The sequence below is a fragment of the Rutidosis leptorrhynchoides genome, chromosome 1 (genome assembly GCF_046630445.1).
Source record: "Rutidosis leptorrhynchoides isolate AG116_Rl617_1_P2 chromosome 1, CSIRO_AGI_Rlap_v1, whole genome shotgun sequence".
Lineage (NCBI taxonomy): Eukaryota > Viridiplantae > Streptophyta > Magnoliopsida > Asterales > Asteraceae > Rutidosis > Rutidosis leptorrhynchoides.
This window is the reverse complement of record NC_092333.1, coordinates 119,751,498-119,773,619: the sequence shown is the minus strand read 5'-3', so window position 1 is coordinate 119,773,619 and position 22,122 is coordinate 119,751,498.

Genomic DNA, 22,122 nt, shown 5'->3' with positions numbered 1-22,122 from the left:
TGGGCGGTTTTCAACCGTTGTTGAATTTGGATGATCTTCTCGGTAGTTTCTTGTATAATCTCCGGACCCGTAATCTGTCTATCCCCCACCTCACTCCAACAAATCGGAGACCTGCACTTTCTACCATAAAGTGCTTCAAACGGCGCCATCTCAATGCTTGAATGGTAGCTGTTGTTGTAGGAAAATTCTGCTAACGGTAGATGTCGATCCCAACTATTTCCGAAATCAATAACACATGCTCGTAGCATGTCTTCAAGCGTTTGTATCGTCCTTTTGCTCTGCCCATCAGTTTGTGGATGATAGGCAGTACTCATGTCTAGACGAGTTCCTAATGCTTGCTGTAATGTCTGCCAGAATCTTGAAATAAATCTGCCATCCCTATCAGAGATAATAGAGATTGGTATTCCATGTCTGGAGATGACTTCCTTCAAATACAGTCGTGCTAACTTCTCCATCTTGTCATCTTCTCTTATTGGTAGGAAGTGTGCTGATTTGGTGAGACGATCAACTATTACCCAAATAGTATCAAATCCACTTGCAGTCCTTGGCAATTTAGTGATGAAATCCATGGTAATGTTTTCCCATTTCCATTCCGGGATTTCGGGTTGTTGAAGTAGACCTGATGGTTTCTGATGCTCAGCTTTGACCTTAGAACACGTCAAACATTCTCCTACGTATTTAGCAACATCGGCTTTCATACCCGGCCACCAAAAATGTTTCTTGAGATCCTTGTACATCTTCCCCGTTCCAGGATGTATTGAGTATCTAGTTTTATGAGCTTCTCTAAGTACCATTTCTCTCATATCTCCAAATTTTGGTACCCAAATCCTTTCAGCCCTATACCAGGTTCTGTCTTCCCGAATATTAAGATGATTCTCCGATCCTTTGGGTATTTCATCCTTTAAATTTCCCTCTTTTAAAACTCCTTGTTGCGCCTCCTTTATTTGAGTAGTAATGTTATTATGAATCATTATATTCATAGATTTTACTCGAATGGGTTCTCTATCCTTCCTGCTCAAGGCATCGGCTACCACATTTGCCTTCCCCGGGTGGTAACGAATCTCAAAATCGTAATCATTCAATAATTCAATCCACCTACGCTGCCTCATATTCAGTTGTTTCTGATTAAATATGTGTTGAAGACTTTTGTGGTCGGTATATATAATACTTTTGACCCCATATAAGTAGTGCCTCCAAGTCTTTAATGCAAAAACAACCGCGCCTAATTCCAAATCATGCGTCGTATAATTTTGTTCGTGAATCTTCAATTGTCTAGACGCATAAGCAATCACCTTCGTTCGTTGCATTAATACACAACCGAGACCTTGCTTTGATGCGTCACAATAAATCACAAAATCATCATTCCCTTCAGGCAATGACAATATAGGTGCCGTAGTTAGCTTTTTCTTCAATAACTGAAACGCTTTCTCTTGTTCATCATTCCATTCAAATTTCTTCCCTTTATGCGTTAATGCAGTCAAGGGTTTTGCTATTCTGGAAAAGTCTTGGATGAACCTTCTGTAGTAACCAGCTAGTCCTAAAAACTGGCGTATGTGTTTCGGAGTTTTCGGGGTTTCCCACTTTTCAACAGTTTCTATCTTTGCCGGATCCACCTTAATACCTTCTTTGTTCACTATGTGACCGAGGAATTGAACTTCTTCCAACCAAAATGCACACTTTGAAAACTTAGCGTACAATACTTCCTTCCTCAATACTTCTAACACCTTTCTCAAATGTTCACCGTGTTCTTGGTCATTCTTTGAGTAAATAAGTATGTCATCAATGAAAACAATGACAAACTTGTCAAGGTATAGTCCACACACTCGGTTCATAAGGTCCATGAACACAGCTGGTGCATTAGTTAAACCAAACGGCATGACCATAAACTCGTAATGACCGTAACGTGTTCTGAAAGCAGTCTTTGGAATATCATCTTCTTTCACCCGCATTTGATGATACCCGGAACGTAAGTCAATCTTTGAATAAACAGACGAGCCTTGTAGTTGATCAAATAAGTCGTCGATTCTCGGTAGTGGGTAGCGGTTCTTGATGGTAAGTTTGTTTAACTCTCGGTAGTCGATACACAACCTGAATGTACCATCTTTCTTCTTGACAAACAAAACAGGAGCTCCCCACGGTGATGTGCTTGGTCGAATGAAACCACGCTCTAAAAGTTCTTGTAATTGGCTTTGCAGTTCTTTCATCTCGCTGGGTGCGAGTCTGTACGGAGCACGAGCTATTGGTGCAGCTCCTGGTACAAGATCTATTTGAAATTCAACGGATCGATGTGGGGGTAATCCCGGTAATTCTTTCGGAAATACATCGGGAAATTCTTTTGCTATGGGAACATCATTGATGCTCTTTTCTTCAGTTTGTACTTTCTCGACGTGTGCTAGAACAGCATAGCAACCTTTTCTTATTAGTTTTTGTGCCTTCAAATTACTAATAAGATGTAGCTTCGTGTTGCCCTTTTCTCCGTACACCATTAAGGGTTTTCCTTTTTCTCGTATAATGCGAATTGCATTTTTGTAACAAACGATCTCCGCTTTCACTTCTTTCAACCAGTCCATACCGATTATCACATCAAAACTCCCTAACTCTACTGGTATCAAATCAATCTTAAATGTTTCGCTAACCAGTTTAATTTCTCGATTCCGACATATATTATCTGCTGAAATTAATTTACCATTTGCTAATTCGAGTAAAAATTTACTATCCAAAGGCGTCAATGGACAACTTAATTTAGCACAAAAATCTCTACTCATATAGCTTCTATCTGCACCCGAATCAAATAAAACGTAAGCAGATTTATTGTCAATAAGAAACGTACCCGTAACAAGCTCCGGGTCTTCCTGTGCCTCTACCGTATTAATATTGAAAACTCTTCCACGGCCTTGTCCATTCGTGTTCTCCTGGTTCGGGCAATTTCTAATAATGTGGCCTGGTTTTCCACATTTATAACAAACTACATTGGCATAACTTGCTCCGACACTACTTGCTCCGCCATTACTCGTTCCGACACCATTTGTTCCTTTCGTTCTATTAACCCCTGGTCCGTAGACCTCACACTTCGCCGTGCTATGACCATTTCTTTTACACTTGTTGCAAAATTTGGTGCAGAACCCCGAGTGATTCTTTTCACACCTTTGGCATAGTTGCTTCTGATTGTTGTTGTTGTTGCGGTTATTATTGTTGTTGGGATGATTGTTGTAGTTGCTGTTGTTGTTGTTGTTGTTGTTGTTGTTGGGCCGTTTGTTGTAGTTGCGATTGATGTTGCGATTGTTGGGATAATTGTTGCGATTATTGTTGTAATTGCTGTTGTTGTTGTATTGGTGATTCTTATCACCGTTTTCCTCCCACTTTCTTTTGACTTGCTTCACATTGGCCTCTTCAGCAGTCTGTTCTTTAATTCTTTCTTCAATCTGGTTCACTAGTTTATGAGCCATTCTACATGCCTGTTGTATGGAGGCGGGCTCGTGTGAACTTATATCTTCTTGGATTCTTTCCGGTAATCCTTTCACAAACGCGTCGATCTTCTCTTCCTCATCTTCGAATGCTCCCGGACACAATAGGCACAATTCGGTGAATCGTCTTTCGTACGTGGTAATATCAAATCCTTGGGTTCGTAACCCTCTAAGTTCTGTCTTGAGCTTATTGACCTCGGTTCTGGGACGGTACTTCTCGTTCATCAAGTGCTTGAATGCTGACCACGGTAGTGCGTACGCATCATCTTGTCCCACTTGCTCTAGATAGGTATTCCACCATGTTAACGCAGAACCTGTGAAGGTATGCGTAGCGTACTTCACTTTGTCCTCTTCAGTACACTTACTTATGGCAAACACCGATTCAACCTTCTCGGTCCACCGTTTCAATCCGATCGGTCCTTCGGTTCCATCAAATTCCAAAGGTTTGCAGGCAGTGAATTCTTTGTAGGTGCATCCTACACGATTTCCTGTACTGCTAGATCCAAGGTTATTGTTGGTATGTAGCGCAGCCTGTACTGCGGCTATGTTTGAAGCTAGAAAAGTACGGAATTCCTCTTCATTCATATTCACGGTGTGTCGAGTAGTCGGTGCCATTTCCTTCAAAATAGTTAAATGGAACAAGTTAATCATACAGAATATTAAGAGTAGTTAATAGTATTTCGTAGCATAATATGAACTCATTTATAAAAGCTTTTTCTTCATATTAGCGTTTTATAAGTTTAAATTCGGGTAGTACCTACCCGTTAAGTTCATACTTAGTAGCTAATATACAATTCAACTACTACAATTCTATATGAAAAACTGATTATAATAATATTTCGCGTTCAAACTTTTATACAATATTTTACAAACTTACAATACCGCTTATTTTACATAAAGCATGAAATATAGCACACAATAACTTTGATACAAGATAGTTGTGAAGACAATTCTAGCTAGTACACAAGTCGTTCAGCAAAGGCAATAAAGACACGTAATTCATACGTCCAGAAACAAGTCATGCATTCTGGTTTTACTAGGACTACTTCCCATCCTTGGTCTTGTGCAACATAACCGTTATGGCCGTTGATAAGACAGCGTGTTGTAACGTCATCAAAGGGACGAGGGTTACGTAATGTCCAACAGTCCCGTAATAATCTAAAAACCTCATTTCTTACCCCAATTACCGACTTCGTCACTTGTGGAAACGTTTTGTTTAATAGTTGTAGCCCGATGTTCTTGTTCTCACTTTGGTGAGAAGCGAACATTACTAATCCGTAAGCATAACATGATTCTTTATGTTGCATGTTAGCCGCTTTTTCTAAATCACGAAGTCCAATATTCGGATATATTGAGTCAAAATAATTTCTTAACCCGTTGCGTAAAATAGCATTTGGGTTCCCCGCAATATATGCGTCAAAGTAAACACATCGTAACTTATGGGTTTCCCAATGTGATATCCCCCATCTTTCAAACGAAAGTCTCTTATAAACCAAGACATTCTTGGAACGTTCTTCGAATGTCTTACAAACTGATATCGCCTTAAATAGTTGTGCCGAAGAATTCTGGCCGACTCTAGACAAGATTTCATCAATCATGTCTCCGGGTAGGTCTCTTAAAATATTGGGTTGTCTATCCATTTTGTGTTTTTAAACTGTAAAATAGACAAGAGTTAGATTCATAAAAAAATACTTATTAATACAAGCAATTTTTACATATATCATAAAGCATAAGAACACTATATTCCATATATTACACCACACGAATACAACTATCTTATTCCGACTCGCTCGTTTCTTCTTCTTCGGTTTTGGTTCATTTTGCCAAGTTTCTAGGGATATATGATGTTCCCCTAATACGAGCCGTCGTTGTCCACATTGGTTTAGAAAAACCTGGTGGTTTAGAGGTTCCCGGGTCATTGTTACAACTTAAGGACTTCGGGGGTTGACGATACATATAAAGTTCATCGGGGTTGGAATTAGATTTCTCTATTTTTATGCCCTTTCCCTTATTATTTTCTTTTGCCTTTTTAAATTCAGTTGGGGTAATTTCTATAACATCATCGGAATTCTCGTCGGAATCCGATTCATCGGAGAATTGGTAATCCTCCCAATATTTTGCTTCCTTGGCGGAAACACCATTGACCATAATTAACTTTGGTCGGTTGGTTGAGGATTTTCTTTTACTTAACCGTTTTATTATTTCCCCCACCGGTTCTATTTCTTCATCCGGTTCCGATTCTTCTTCTGGTTCCGATTCTTCTTCCGGTTCCGACTCTTCTTCCGGTTCCTCTTCGGGAACTTGTGAATCAGTCCACAAATCATTCCAATTTACATTTGACTCTTCATTATTATTAGGTGAGTCAATGGGACTTGTTCTAGAGGTAGACATCTATCACATAATATCAAACACGTTAAGAGATTAATATATCACATAATATTCATATGTTAAAAATATATAGTTTCCAACAAAAATGTTAAGCAATCATTTTTAAAGAAAACACGGTCGAAGTCCAGACTCACTAATGCATCCTAACAAACTCAATAAGACACACTAATGCAAATTTTCTGGTTCTCTAAGACCAACGCTCGGATACCAACTGAAATGTCCAGTTCTTATTGATTAAAAACGTTCCATATTAATTGATTTCGTTGCGAGGTTTTGACCTCTATATGAGACGTTTTTCAAAGACTGCATTCATTTTTAAACAACCCATAACCTTTATTTCATCAATAAAGGTTTAAAAAGCTTTACGTAGATTATCAAATAATGATAATCTAAAATATCCTGTTTACACACGACCATTACATAATGGTTTACAATACAAATATGTTACAACAAAATAAGTTCCTTGAATGCAGTTTTTACACAATATCATACAAGCATGGACTCCAAATCTTGTCCTTATTTAAGTATGCGACAGCGGAAGCTCTTAATAATCACCTGAGAATAAACATGCTTAAAACGTCAACAAAAATGTTGGTGAGTTATAGGTTTAACCTATATATATCAAATCGTAACAATAGACCACAAGATTTCATATTTCAATACACATCCCATACATAGAGATAAAAATCATTCATATGGTGAACACCTGGTAACCGACAATAACAAGATGCATATATAAGAATATCCCCATCATTCCGGGACACCCTTCGGATATGATATAAATTTCGAAGTACTAAAGCATCCAGTACTTTGGATGGGGTTTGTTAGGCCCAATAGATCTATCTTTAGGATTCGCGTCAATTAGGGTGTCTGTTCCCTAATTCTTAGATTACCAGACTTAATAAAAAGGGGCATATTCGATTTCGATAATTCAACCATAGAATGTAGTTTCACGTTCTTGTGTCTATTTTGTAAATCATTTATAAAACCTGCATGTATTCTCATCCCAAAAATATTAGATTTTAAAAGTGGGACTATAACTCACTTTCACAGATTTTTACTTCGTCGGGAAGTAAGACTTGGCCACTGGTTGATTCACGAACCTATAACAATATATACATATATATCAAAGTATGTTCAAAATATATTTACAACACTTTTAATATATTTTGATGTTTTAAGTTTATTAAGTCAGCTGTCCTCGTTAGTAACCTACAACTAGTTGTCCACAGTTAGATGTACAGAAATAAATCGATAAATATTATCTTGAATCAATCCACGACCCAGTGTATACGTATCTCAGTATTGATCACAACTCAAACTATATATATTTTGGAATCAACCTCAACCCTGTATAGCTAACTCCAACATTCACATATAGAGTGTCTATGGTTGTTCCGAAATATATATAGATGTGTCGACATGATAGGTCGAAACATTGTATACGTGTCTATGGTATCTCAAGATTACATAATATATAATACAAGTTGATTAAGTTATGGTTGGAATAGATTTGTTACCAATTTTCACGTAGCTAAAATGAGAAAAATTATCCAATCTTGTTTTACCCATAACTTCTTCATTTTAAATCCGTTTTGAGTGAATCAAATTGCTATGGTTTCATATTGAACTCTATTTTATGAATCTAAACAAAAAAAGTATAGGTTTCTAGTCGGAAAAATAAGTTACAAGTCGTTTTTGTAAAGGTAGTCATTTCAGTCGAAAGAACGACGTCTAGATGACCATTTTAGAAAACATACTTCCACTTTGAGTTTAACCATAATTTTTGGATATAGTTTCATGTTCATAATAAAAATCATTTTCTCAGAATAACAACTTTTAAATCAAAGTTTATCATAGTTTTTAATTAACTAACCCAAAACAGCCCGCGGTGTTACTACGACGGCGTAAATCCGGTTTTACGGTGTTTTTCGTGTTTCCAGGTTTTAAATCATTAAGTTGGCATATCATATAGATATAGAACATGTGTTTAGTTGATTTTAAAAGTCAAGTTAGAAGGATTAACTTTTGTTTGCGAACAAGTTTAGAATTAACTAAACTATGTTCTAGTGATTACAAGTTTAAACCTTCGAATAAGATAGCTTTATATGTATGAATCGAATGATGTTATGAACATCATTACTACCTTAAGTTCCTTGGATGAACCTACTGGAAAAGAGAAAAATGGATCTAGCTTCAATGGATCCTTGGATGGCTCAAAGTTCTTGAAGCAAAATCATGACACGAAAACAAGTTCAAGTAAGATCATCACTTGAAATAAGATTGTTATAGTTATAGAAATTGAACCAAAGTTTGAATATGATTATTACCTTGTATTAGAATGATAACCTACTGTAAGAAACAAAGATTTCTTGAGGTTGGATGATCACCTTACAAGATTGGAAGTGAGCTAGCAAACTTGAAAGTATTCTTGATTTTATGAAACTAGAACTTTTGGAATTTATGAAGAACACTTAGAACTTGAAGATAGAACTTGAGAGAGTTCAATTAGATGAAGAAAATTGAAGAATGAAAGTGTTTGTAGGTGTTTTTGGTCGTTGGTGTATGGATTAGATATAAAGGATATGTAATTTTGTTTTCATGTAAATAAGTCATGAATGATTACTCATATTTTTGTAATCTTATGAGATATTTCATGCTAGTTGCCAAATGATGGTTCCCACATGTGTTAGGTGACTCAAATGGGCTGCTAAGAGCTGATCATTGGAGTGTATATACCAATAGTACATACATCTAAAAGCTGTGTATTGTACGAGTACGAATACAGGTGCATACGAGTAGAATTGTTGATGAAACTGAACGAGAATGTAATTGTAAGCATTTTTGTTAAGTAGAAGTATTTTGATAAGTGTATTGAAGTCTTTCAAAAGTGTATAAATACATATTAAAACACTACATGTATATACATTTTAACTGAGTCGTTAAGTCATCGTTAGTCGTTACATGTAAGTGTTGTTTTGAAACCTTTAGGTTAACGATCTTGTTAAATGTTGTTAACCCAATGTTTATAATATCAAAAGAGATTTTAAATTATTATATTATCATGATATTATGATGTACGAATATCTCTTAATATGATATATATACATTAAATGTCGTTACAACGATAAACGTTACATATATGTCTCGTTTCAAAATCATTAAGTTAGTAGTCTTGTTTTTACATATGTAGTTCATTGTTAATATAATTAATGATATGTTTACTTATCATAATATCATGTTAACTATACATATAACCATATATTTGTCATCATATAGTTTTTTTACAAGTTTTAACGTTCGTGAATCACCGGTCAACTTGGGTGGTCAATTGTCTATATGAAACCTATTTCAATTAATCAAGTCTTAACAAGTTTGATTGCTTAACATGTTGGAAACATTTAATCATGTAAATATCAATCTCAATTAATATATATAAACATGGAAAAGTTCGGGTCACTACAAACTTGTTTAGTAGCGATATTACAAAATGCAGCAACACTTTTAGATTGATATTTCTATATCAATCAACTTTAAACTAAATCTTGTGGTCTAAAACTTTGGATATTATTTATAAACCTGTGAATTTCACTCAACCTTTTTGGTTGACACTTTAAGCATGTTTTGTCTCAGGTGATGATTGAGCTAGCTGTTTGCAACTTTGTGATGATAGATTTGATGCTTGCATGGAGTCCACATCGCATATTATATTTTAGTTCATAAATATTTATTTTACGTTTTAATAATAATGTAAACATGTATTACTGCTTCCGCTATTTTATTAACAAAGGTTTTATTTAAAAAGTCTCATATAGAGTAGTTCTCGTTTATACAACTGTGTTATGATATGATTGGTCACAATTACCCCTGGTCCATTTTGGGGGGTGTGACAGCGGAAGCAGTAATACATGTTTACATTATTATTAAAACGTAAAATAAATGTTTATGAACTAAAATATAATATGCGATGTGGACTCCATGCAAGCATCAAATCTATCATCACAAAGTTCCAAACAGCTAGCTCAATCATCACCTGAGACAAAACATGCTTAAAGTGTCAACCAAAAAGGTTGAGTGAAATTCACAGGTTTATAAATAATATCCAAAGTTTTAGACCACAAGATTTAGTTTAAAGTTGATTGATATAGAAATATCAATCTAAAAGTGTTGCTGCATTTTGTAATATCGCTACTAAACAAGTTTACCCTATGACACCTTGTACTGTCAGTGTCGTGGAATCATTATTATGTAACCAAAGACCAACGGTCGAATGGTTAGAGACGTTACTCTCAATAGGCCTACTCACAATAATTAAGTTTGCATTTAAACGTAGCAATTGACGATATTACGGTAGGGATTTAGCATGAATCAAAGCATGACAGCATAGTTAACAATTTATTACTTGTGTCTAAGTGTAATACAGTTATAAAGCAAGCATGTGTCTCACCCCAAAAGTTATAAAACAGTTATGAAACAGTAAAAAGTGGGGCTATGAAGTTCACCTTAGTAGCACACGAAAGAATTGAACGGAAGGACGTGACCGAGATCTCAACCTAGAGATAGAACGTATGATCAGACATTGCCTAACAGACAATAGTATATAGTACTATATTGATAGTAATGGTTCACTAAAGAATTTCCATTTTCGGAAGGTTACTATTTATGGAAAGTTTCCACTTATAGTAATTTTCCAATTTTAGAAAGTTTGGGTTAATCTTTAGCAAGATGTTGTACAACTCTACTCAAACTTCGTTGCTATCAAATAAGTCAGGAATGACAAGATGTAACCGGAGGCCCAGGATTCTTGACCAGAATCTAAGTCATGGCATTAGAGATCCACAAGGTTACCCATAAATGGCAACCTAGACATCATTCACTTACGACCGTGAGTAGCAATGAAGTTCACATGAATTATACATTATCTTTGATTAATCTTCACTTTAGGTGTATACACACAACGAATTATTAATGTAGTTAATAATTATATATGTGATAATATAACCTAAGTTTTATTTAATATTTAGTTATTATACCTTAGTATGTCTTATATATATTAAATATAATTACCTTTAAATTACTTCAAAAATAATAGTATTTTATTAATCGAACATTATTCACAAATGTCTAAATAATAAATTAAATCTCTAAAAATTACATACATAATTTTTATAGTCTTAGTTAATCATATAGATTAGTAGAAAAATTTAAGAAAACATTTTTATTATATTTTTGTATTTATTTTTGTTTTTACCCTTAATGTATTCACAAAACAATTTTAATTCTATATAATTACTAAATAAACCCAAATAATTATTTTTATAATTTTTATAGGTTTCTATCAGTCTAATAACCTATAGAAAAATATTTAAAAAATTTGTTTTTATTATTTTATATTTATTCTTAATTTACCTTCGAATTACATAATAATAGAGTTTAATTATATAATAAATATCAATTTGACCCAAGTAACTATTTTTATAATTTTTTCAGATCTATATAAGTTTTAAAAACTCAGAAAAAATTTATATATATTTTATTTTTGATTAAAAGTATTTATTACGAATTTTACATTGTTTTTACGTTTAAACACTACATAATTCGTATTTAATTATAAATAATATTCCATAAATTATCAAAATTATTTTTATGCATCATAACACTTATAATACTAATTATAACATATAAACATAATTAATTTCAAATTTTACAAAGAATCTACATTAAATATAAATATAAATGACAATATTGAAAAAAATTAATAAAAATAGAAAGTACCTCAAATTTTCTTCAAGGTTTTGAGAGAATAACTTAAGTTTTTGTGTTTGGCAAGAAAAAATGAATGAGAAGCCATGTATTTATAGGTAAAAAATGGTTGGTGAAAAGAAAAAAAATAATAAAATAAAGGTGCCAATTTTGACAAAATAATAAAAACATGTTAAAAATATTTTTAATAAGTTTTTGTTTTTGAAAATCTTTAATCAAAAGATTATCAGATTACAAACTTATCATCTAGACACGTCATACTGCCATTATTAGAGTATAGACACATCATATCTTATTATATCTTATCGTATCTATCCCAATAATCTTTGTCTAACACTTTTCTTAAATTTCCTCCGTAAATTACGGAAATCTTTTTGCTACATATACATATTCAAGGAGATGAATATATCATCCAGTATTCAACACTAATCTCATATCAAATCCTAATTCAAATCACATAATATGGATTTCTCAACTGATTCCTCGAGCTCCAATGGCAGCGTAACCGGAACAAATGAACCAATCAGCCATCATCTATTTTGGATGAATTGGGGATGGGTTCGTAGTAAACTTAATCAATGGAGACAAGAAGAAGGTAATCCCTTCCACCAACCGAATTCACCTCTTGGTGAAGAACCTGAAGCACTTACCGGCGAACCCGTTCGGAACACTATTTTCACCCTCATTTCCAGGATATCCAGTCTTGAATATATAATATCTAAAATTCTAGATCTTATTCATCCACTTGTCCGAACCGCCAATCATCCCGGAATAATAGAAGAAGTCAACGAGCTTCGCGCTCGAGTGGTGGCTCTGGAGAATATGGTGCGAAACCTATGAACACCAGCAGTAGCACCAGTAGCATAACCAGTACCATCAGCATCACCACCAACAACATCTGCTTCACCACCAACAACATCTGCATCCCACGCCTCAACATCACACTCAGTACCTCGGATATCAACATCATACGCTCCATAGATACCAAGGAATATTAGTAATAATGAGTTAAGATGTATTGACTCATTCTTCCTGAAGAATTATATATGTATACTTTATATATATGGTTTGGAACACTAATAAATCTTTTCGTACTAAACTATTACGTGTGAATCTTAACTAGTATGTACTACTTGGTTAATTCATATCACTAATATGCTATAATGTACATCCTTCGTTAATGACTTAATGATCGTTAATCACTGCTTCAGCACAATAAACTCCATTCCATAATAAAACAAGTGTATTATTCAAATACATGTCTGATTTTACACTTCCATTTTCGATGTACTCGAAACTTTTTAGAAAACATTATTCGTGTCTTGTGAATTTCGCAAGAATTTCACGAGCACCAACATCATATACCGAGGTATATCAATAACAATGAACGATGAAGTATTGATTCATAACTCCATTAAAGAAATATTCCGCGACGATTATGTAATCTCTCAAGTTTTGAAGATTATTTATTCTTGTTCCAACCACAAATCAAATGATTTTAATATTATATTAACTCATTAAATCTATATTATATTTGAAGAATACATATATGAACGTATATCTCCATAAAGATTTTAATTAAAGTTCTTTTGTACAAACTGTTAATTGTGAAAATATTTTAACGGGTAGGTAATACCCGAGAAATATTTATATCTCACATTAATATGTTGCATTGTACATTCTTCAATTCTGATTCAATAATCAGTAACTATACTACTTACATTCACAAGATATATGTATCCGTTCACTAAAGAACAACCATTTTCGTACAAATTCAATTACATATTCTAATTTTGACATATCAGAATCCAAGTAAAGCTTTAGCAAGTGTTATCTTCCTAAAGATTACTAAATTCATGAATTATATTCATTCGTATTCTATGATGAATTATCACACCAAACCACCGAACTTACCATTCCTTACTTTTGAAAATCACAATATTTCTTTGTCAACCATTAGATCCATTGATGGATGCAACTTACGCTTAAACACTTCAAATTCAAAATTCTTGAAAACATCCTTTGAATCTTGACAATCACAATCAGCGTTTAATCATCTAAAAACGAAATTTTTTGAAACCATCTCGGATTGATAACCGATGATTCAAATATGGCTGCATTAAATGCAGAGGAAATAGAAAAATTGTAGATGGTCTTAAGGGCCAACAGTTTGATAATAAAGAATGGTACGTTGGAAAAGCTCAAAAGAAAATTTGGAACTGAAAAACGGATTGACCTAACCATGGAGGAGACCAAGGACAAACACAAGGGCCAAACCCTATATTCAAAGAATCCAGGTAATTCTGGATCTGGTGAAATCTTTAGAGAATATCTTGCTCCGAAGTTATGTTAAAAGCTTGCGGAAATTTTTTCTTCATCAACTTTCGAACTTAGAAATTCCAAAATGTCATTATAAATATCCTCTATATTTCTGAAGATATTTTCATAACGATTTTTGTCCGCAATTAATTATCTCTTTGCGATATCTTTAATACATCATAAAGGAAACTGTATTAGTTTCTATATTCTGTAAAATTCAAGTTTAAATTATAAATGTTTTAAAGAAGTGTTGAGAATTGAAGCATGAGTTAGTATAATATAATGACGTCAGGCCAACGTGATTATATTACAGTAAGTCATGCTAAATTTTTAGTGGAAGATGATGATTCATAGACTTTATAATCATCATTTGCCATGTTACACGACTCTTACATTCTATTTAACCTCTAAACATATCAAGAAAATATTTTTCTTGACGATTCGGTCTTTTTCGGATATTCTGGTAATATGACAAATCAAATCGTGCTATTACCTTTCCTTTCTACTTTATATATTATGATCATTCGAAACTTCATACCTACGAATTCTGGACCATTACTTGCTTTACAAAAGCATAAAGCTCCGACATATAAGGGAAAATATAAAGCCCGATAACGACTCCGAAATTACAAACCGTGTATATCAGTGCGTATAGCAATATAAAGACACGGGATAATTAAAAACACTATAACCCCAAAGGCATAGTAGAAGTAAACAGATTCCTCTGGTGGTAAAAGAAAAAGAAGAATGACTGCATATATGGTCAATATAATAACAAGTATCAATACGGAATTGAGCATATTAACAAATCTTTTGGAAGTTTGATTTGAGGAAGAAAGTATAGAAGTGATAAAGATAATGAAACGGAAGAAGCTAATTTATAGCAAAATTTCCAAACACATCAATCGAGGCAATTCACCGCATTTAATCAAAGAAATCTCAAAATTCCGTAAATACCGGAGAATCAAATCTTATAGATTACGAAGATTTCCTTTAATCCCTTGAATTCCGGAAATCAATCGTGACTACGTCAAAAGTTAAGGCGAACATTTAATTTTCTCATTCGCTCTTTTAAGATAACTTCATTTATACTCTTCCTATAATCGAATCGTTTTATCCATATTACCCAATATTGATAAAACAATATTTTCAACTCATATTCATCATTCTTGTTGTAAAGAATGACAATCTCTATCAACTTTCACGACTATGATTTTCATGAACTCCTCTCTATTTTGTCTACCCTAGCGTGGTGGCATAAATACTCAAGGTTTAAATGAGCTCGATATTATTCATAACACATTTTATATATCCAATTTACTGAAATGACTTGTATAACATCATCATTTTGAATGATCTCCGCATTAATAATAAAATACACTTCGTAGAAGAACTTGTAGAAATTATGGTTTGTATGATTCTAATTCTTGAAACAGAACAATATTCTATCCGTTGGAATTCACGCAAGGCCCCGAGCATACCTGGGAACGTGAAAATCAAATAAAACATAAATATCCTCGTCTATGTACGAACAACACCGATTAATGGCAACAACTAAATTTCGGGACGAAATTTCTTTTAACGGGTAGGTACTATAACAACCCTCATATTTCCATACCTGAATTGACTAATTTGACTATAGGGTTGTTATCCATACGTAATATATAATTAAATTTGACATTGATCAAATATTTATTTTTAGTCGACCCTTTTTGTTAACTAAAGTTTACACTAATTATATAAAATAACTTTAATTAATATTAATATTAATGCGTATTATATTTAAAACTATATGAAACATAATTATTAATTAAATGATAAGTTATTTTAATCATTATATATATATTTTTAGCTTATAAAAAAAGAGATTTTTTTTATAAATTAAATAATGAGCCCATGAATTTTGACTAAATATTTTTAAAAACAAAAACTTATTAAAAACATTTTTAACATGTTTTTATTTTTTGTCAAAATTGGCACCTTTATTTTATTTATATTTTTTCTTTTCACCAACCATTTTTTTCCTATAAATACCCACTTCCATTTCATAAAAACTTGTATCAAATCTTTGGAAAAACTCTCTCACAAACTTGGGAAAGTACTTGAGGTATTTTCTATATTTTTTATCGAATTGCTTTTATTTTTTGTATATTCATTAAAAATTAGAATTTAATATATATAAATTATTTTTACATGTTATAATTAGTATTATAAGTATTATGATGTATAAAAATAATTTTTATAATTTATGGAATATTATTATAATTAAATACGAATTATGTAGTATTTAAACATAAAAACAATATAAAATTTATAATAAAATATTAAACAGTAATAAAAATAATTATAATTTTTTTTGAGATTATTATACTTTTATAAACAAGCAAAAATTATAAAAATTAAATAAATGGGATGATTAGTATTTAAAAAGAATTTACTTTTGCATTATTCTAAACCGAGAGAAATAAGAAAGAAAATACAAAATAAATACAAACGTGTATTAAATATTTTTATAAAATTTTTATATGATTAGTAGCATCACTAGATACTTTAAAAAAAATATAAAAATTAATTTTAAATTACTTTTCTTATTTATTTAATTATAGGCCGATTACAATGGTTAAATAATTAGAAAACATTAAATAAATAATATTTTGATATAAAATTTGATTTAATAATTTTTATAACATTTTTACATAATATAGAACCTGTAAAAAATATAAAATTATTTATTTAGGTCAATTTAATATTTATTACCTAATTAAATTTGATTAATATAAATCGAGTATATATATATAAAGAAAAGTGGGAAATAAATACAAAAACTTGATAAAATTATTTTTATAAAATATCCTACTGAATTGTATAATTAACTAAGTTTATAAAAATTATAAATATAATATTTAATGAATTAATATTCGAATTAACATATATTAGTATGATTTTCGATTAACATAAGTATATTACATATACTAAATTAATATTATTATTATTATAACTTACGGTTAATAACTAAGTATACTATATAATAAAGTATAATGCTTATAATGTAAGTTAATAACAATACATTATTAATAAACACTTATTTTATAACTATACTAATTTAATAATAATAACTTATAGTATATAATATAAGATAATCAAATTGTTAATACATTAATAAATATAATATAACATATAAACCTAAAGTGAAGGTTAATCAAAGATAATGTACAATTCATGTGAACTTCATCGCTACTCACGGTCGTAAGTGAATGATGTCTAGGTTGCCATTTATGGGTAAGCTTGTGGATCTCGAATGCCATGACTTAGATTCTGGTCAAGAGTCCTGGGCCCCCCGTTACATCTGGTCATTCCTGACTTATTTGATAGCAACGAAGTTTGAGTAAAGTTATACAACGTCTTGCTAAAGATTAACCCGAACTTTCTAAAATTGGAAAATTACTATAAGTGGAAACTTTCCATAAATAGTAACCTTTCGAAAATGGAAATTTTTTAGTGAACCATTACTATCAATATAGTACTATATACTATTGTCTGTTAGGCAATGTCTGATCATACGTTCTATCTCTAGGTTGAGATCTCGGTCACGTCCTTCCGTTCAATTCTTTCATGAAATACTCTTTTGTGCTGCTAAGGTGATTTTCATAGCCCCACTTTTACTATTTACTTAACTATTTATAACTTTTGGGGTGAGACACATGCTTGCTTTATAACTGTTTCACACTTAGACACAAGTACTAAATTGTTAACTATGCTGTCATGCTTTGATTCATGCTAAATTCCTACCGTAATATCGTTAATTGCTACGTTTAAATGCAAACTTAATTATTGTGAGTAGGCCTATTGAGAGTAACGTCTCTAACCATTCGACCGTTGGTCTTTGGTTACATAATAATGATTCCACGACACTGACAGTACAAGGTGTCATAGGGTAAACTTGTTTAGTAGCGATATTACAAAATGCAGCAACACTTTTAGATTGATATTTCTATATCAATCAACTTTAAACTAAATCTTGTGGTCTAAAACTTTGGATATTATTTATAAACCTGTAAATTTCACTCAACCTTTTTGGTTGACACTGTCACACCCCCAAAATGGACCAGGGGTAATTGTGACCAATCATATCATAACACAATTGTATAAGCGAGAACGACTCTAAATGAGACGTTTTATTTATTAAATAAACAGCGGAAACATTATTCAAAGTTTTACATCATAAGAGTACAGTAAATGGAAAATGTCTTAAACAAAATGATAAATATGAATGATGGACTCCATGCAAGCAGCAAAGCATACATCAATCATCTAGTAGCAAGTAGCAGCTAGCTCAATCATCACTTGAGACAAAACACGCTTAAAGTGTCAACCAAAAAGGTTGAGTGAAATTCATAGGTTTATAAATAATATCCAAAGTTTTAGACCACAAGATTTAGTTTAAAGTTGATTGATATAGAAATATCAATCTAAAAGTGTTGCTGCATTTTGTAATATCGCTACTAAACAAGTTTACCCTATGACACCTTGTACTGTCAGTGTCGTGGAATCATTATTATGTAACCAAAGACCAACGGTCGAATGGTTAGAGACGTTACTCTGAATAGGCCTACTCACAATAATTAAGTTTGCATTTAAACGTAGCAATTAACGATATTACGGTAGGGATTTAGCATGAATCAAAGCATGACAGCATAGTTAACAATTTAGTACTTGTGTCTAAGCGTAAAACAGTTATAAAGCAAGCATGTGTCTCACCTCAAAAGTTATAAAACAGTTATGAAACAGTAAAAAGTGGGGCTATGAAGTTCACCTTAATAGCACACGAAAGAATTGAACGGAAGAACGTGACCGAGATCTCAACCTAGAGATATAACGTATGATCAGACATTGCCTAACAGACAATAGTATATAGCACTATATTGATAGTAATGGTTCACTAAAGAATTTCCATTTTCGGAAGGTTACTATTTATGGAAAGTTTTCACTTATAGTAATTTTCCAATTTTAGAAAGTTCGGGTTAATCTTTAGCAAGACGTTGTATAACTTACTCAAACTTCGTTGCTATCAAATAAGTCAGGAATGACCAGATGTAACCGGGGGCCCAGGATTCTTGACCAGAATCTAAGTCATGGCATTCGAGATCCACAAGCTTACCCATAAATGGCAACCTAGACATCATTCACTTACGACCGTGAGTAGCGATGAAGTTCACATTAATTATTCCCTTATCTTTGATTAACCTTCACTTTAGGTGTATACACACAACGAATTATTAATGTACTTAATAATTATATATGTGATAATATAACCTAAATTTTATTTAATATTTAGTTATTATACCTTAGTATGTCTTATATATATTAAATATAATTACCTTTAAATAAATACCTAAATTACTTCAAAAATAATAGTGTTTTATTAATCGAATATTATTCAAAAATGTCTAAATAATAAATTAAATATCTAAAAATTACATACATAATTTTTATAGTCTTAGTTAATCATATATATTAGTAGAAAAATTTAAGAAAACGTTTTTATTATATTTTTGTTTTTATTTTTGTTTTTACCCTTAATGTATTCACAAAACAATTTTAATTCTACATAATTACTAAATAAACCCAAATAATTATTTTTATAATTTTCTAACAGTCTAATAACCTGTAAAAAATATTTAAAAAAATATTTTTTTATTTTTTTATATTTATTCTTAATTTACCTTTGAATTACATAATAATAGAGTTTAATTATATAATAAATACCAATTCGACCCAGGTAATTATTTTTATAATTCTTTCAGATCTATATAAATTTTAAAAACTCAGAAAAAATTATATATATTTTATTTTTGGTTAAAAGTATTTATTACGAATTTTACATTGTTTTTACTTTTAAACACTACATAATTCATATTTAATTATAAATAATATTCCATAGATTATCAAAATTATTTTTGTGCATCATAACACTTATAATACTAATTATAACATATAAACATAATTAATTTCGAATTTTACAAAGAATATACAATAAATATAAATGACAATATTGAAAAAAATTAATAAAAATAGAAAGTACCTCAAATTTTCTTCAAGGTTTTGAGAGAATAACTTAAGTTTTTGTGTTTGGCAATAAAAAAATGAATGAGGAGCCATGTATTTATAGGTAAAAAATGGTTGGTGAAAAGAAAAAAAAATAATAAAATAAAGGTGCCAATTTTGACAAAATAATAAAAATATGTTAAAAATGTTTTTAATAAGTTTTTGCTTTTGAAAATATTTAGTCAAAATTCATGGGTTCATTATTTAATTTATAAAAAAAAAATCTTATTTCTTTTTATTTTTATTTTTTTTATAAGCTAAAAATATATATAATGATTAAAATAACTTATCATTTAATTAATAATTATGTTACATATAGTTTTAAATATAATACTCATTAATATTAACTAAAGTTATTTTATATAATTAGGGTAAACTTTAGTTAACAGAATATGTCGACTAAAAATAAATATTTGATCAACGTCGAATTTAATTACGTATGGATAACAACCCTATAGTCAAATTAGTCAATTCATGTATGAAAATATGAGGGTTGTTATAGTACCTACCCGTTAAAAGAAATTTCGTCCCGAAATTTAGTTGTTGCCATTAATCGGTGTTGTTCGTACATAGACGAGGATATTTACGTTTTATTTGGTTTTCACGTTCCCAGGTATGCTCGGGGCCTTGCGTGAATTCCAACGGATAGAATATTGTTCTGTTTCAGGAATTAAAATCATACATACCATAATTTCTACAAGTTCTTCTATGAAGTGCATTTTATTATTAATGCGGAGATCATTCAAAATGATGATGTTATACAGGTCATTTCAGTAAATTGGATATATAAAATGTGTTATGAATAATATCGAGCTCATTTAAACCTTGAGCGTTTATGCCACCACGCTAGGGTAGACAAAATAGAAAGGAGTTCATGAAAATCATAGTCGTGAAATTTGATAGAGATTGTCATTCTTTACAACAAGAATGATGAATATGAGTTGAAAATATTGTTTTATCAACATTGGGTAATATGGATAAAACGATTCGATTATAGGAAGAGTATAAATGAAGTTATCTTAAAAGTTTGAAATAAGGAAATATCAGTTTGCCTTAACTTTTGACGTAGTTACGATTGATTTCCGGAATTCAAGGGATTAAAGGAAATCTTCGTAATCTATAACAACCCTCATATTTCCATACTTGAATTGACTAATTTGTGAAATGTCCCGTTCTTATTGATTAAAAACGTTCCATATTAATTGATTTCGTTGCGAGGTTTTGACCTCTATATGAGACATTTTTCAAAGACTGCATTCATTTTTAAAACAAACCATAACCTTTATTTCATCAATAAAGGTTTAAAAAGCTTTACGTAGATTATCAAATAATGATAATCTAAAATATCCTGTTTACACACGACCATTACATAATGGTTTACAATACAAATATGTTACAACAAAATAAGTTTCTTGAATGCAGTTTTTACACAATATCATACAAGCATGGACTCCAAATCTCGTCCTTATTTAAGTATGCGATAGCGGAAGCTCTTAATAATCACCTGAGAATAAACATGCTTAAAACGTCAACAAAAATGTTGGTGAGTTATAGGTTTAACCTATATATATCAAATCATAATAATAGACCACAAGATTTCATATTTCAATACACATCCCATACATAGAGATAAAAATCATTCATATGGTGAACACCTGGTAACCGACATTAACAAGATGCATATATAAGAATATCCCCATCATTCCGGGACACCCTTCGGATATGATATAAATTTCGAAGTACTAAAGCATCCGGTACTTTGGATGGGGTTTGTTAGACCCAATAGATCTATCTTTAGGATTCGCGTCAATTAGGGTGTCTGTTCCCTAATTCTTAGATTACCAGACTTAATAAAAAGGGGCATATTCGATTTCGATAATTCAACCATAGAATGTAGTTTCACGTACTTGTGTCTATTTTGTAAATCATTTATAAAACCTGCATGTATTCTCATCCCAAAATATTAGATTTTAAAAGTGGGACTATAACTCACTTTCACAGATTTTTACTTCGTCGGGAAGTAAGACTTGGCCACTGGTTGATTCACGAACCTATAACAATATATACATATATATCAAAGTAT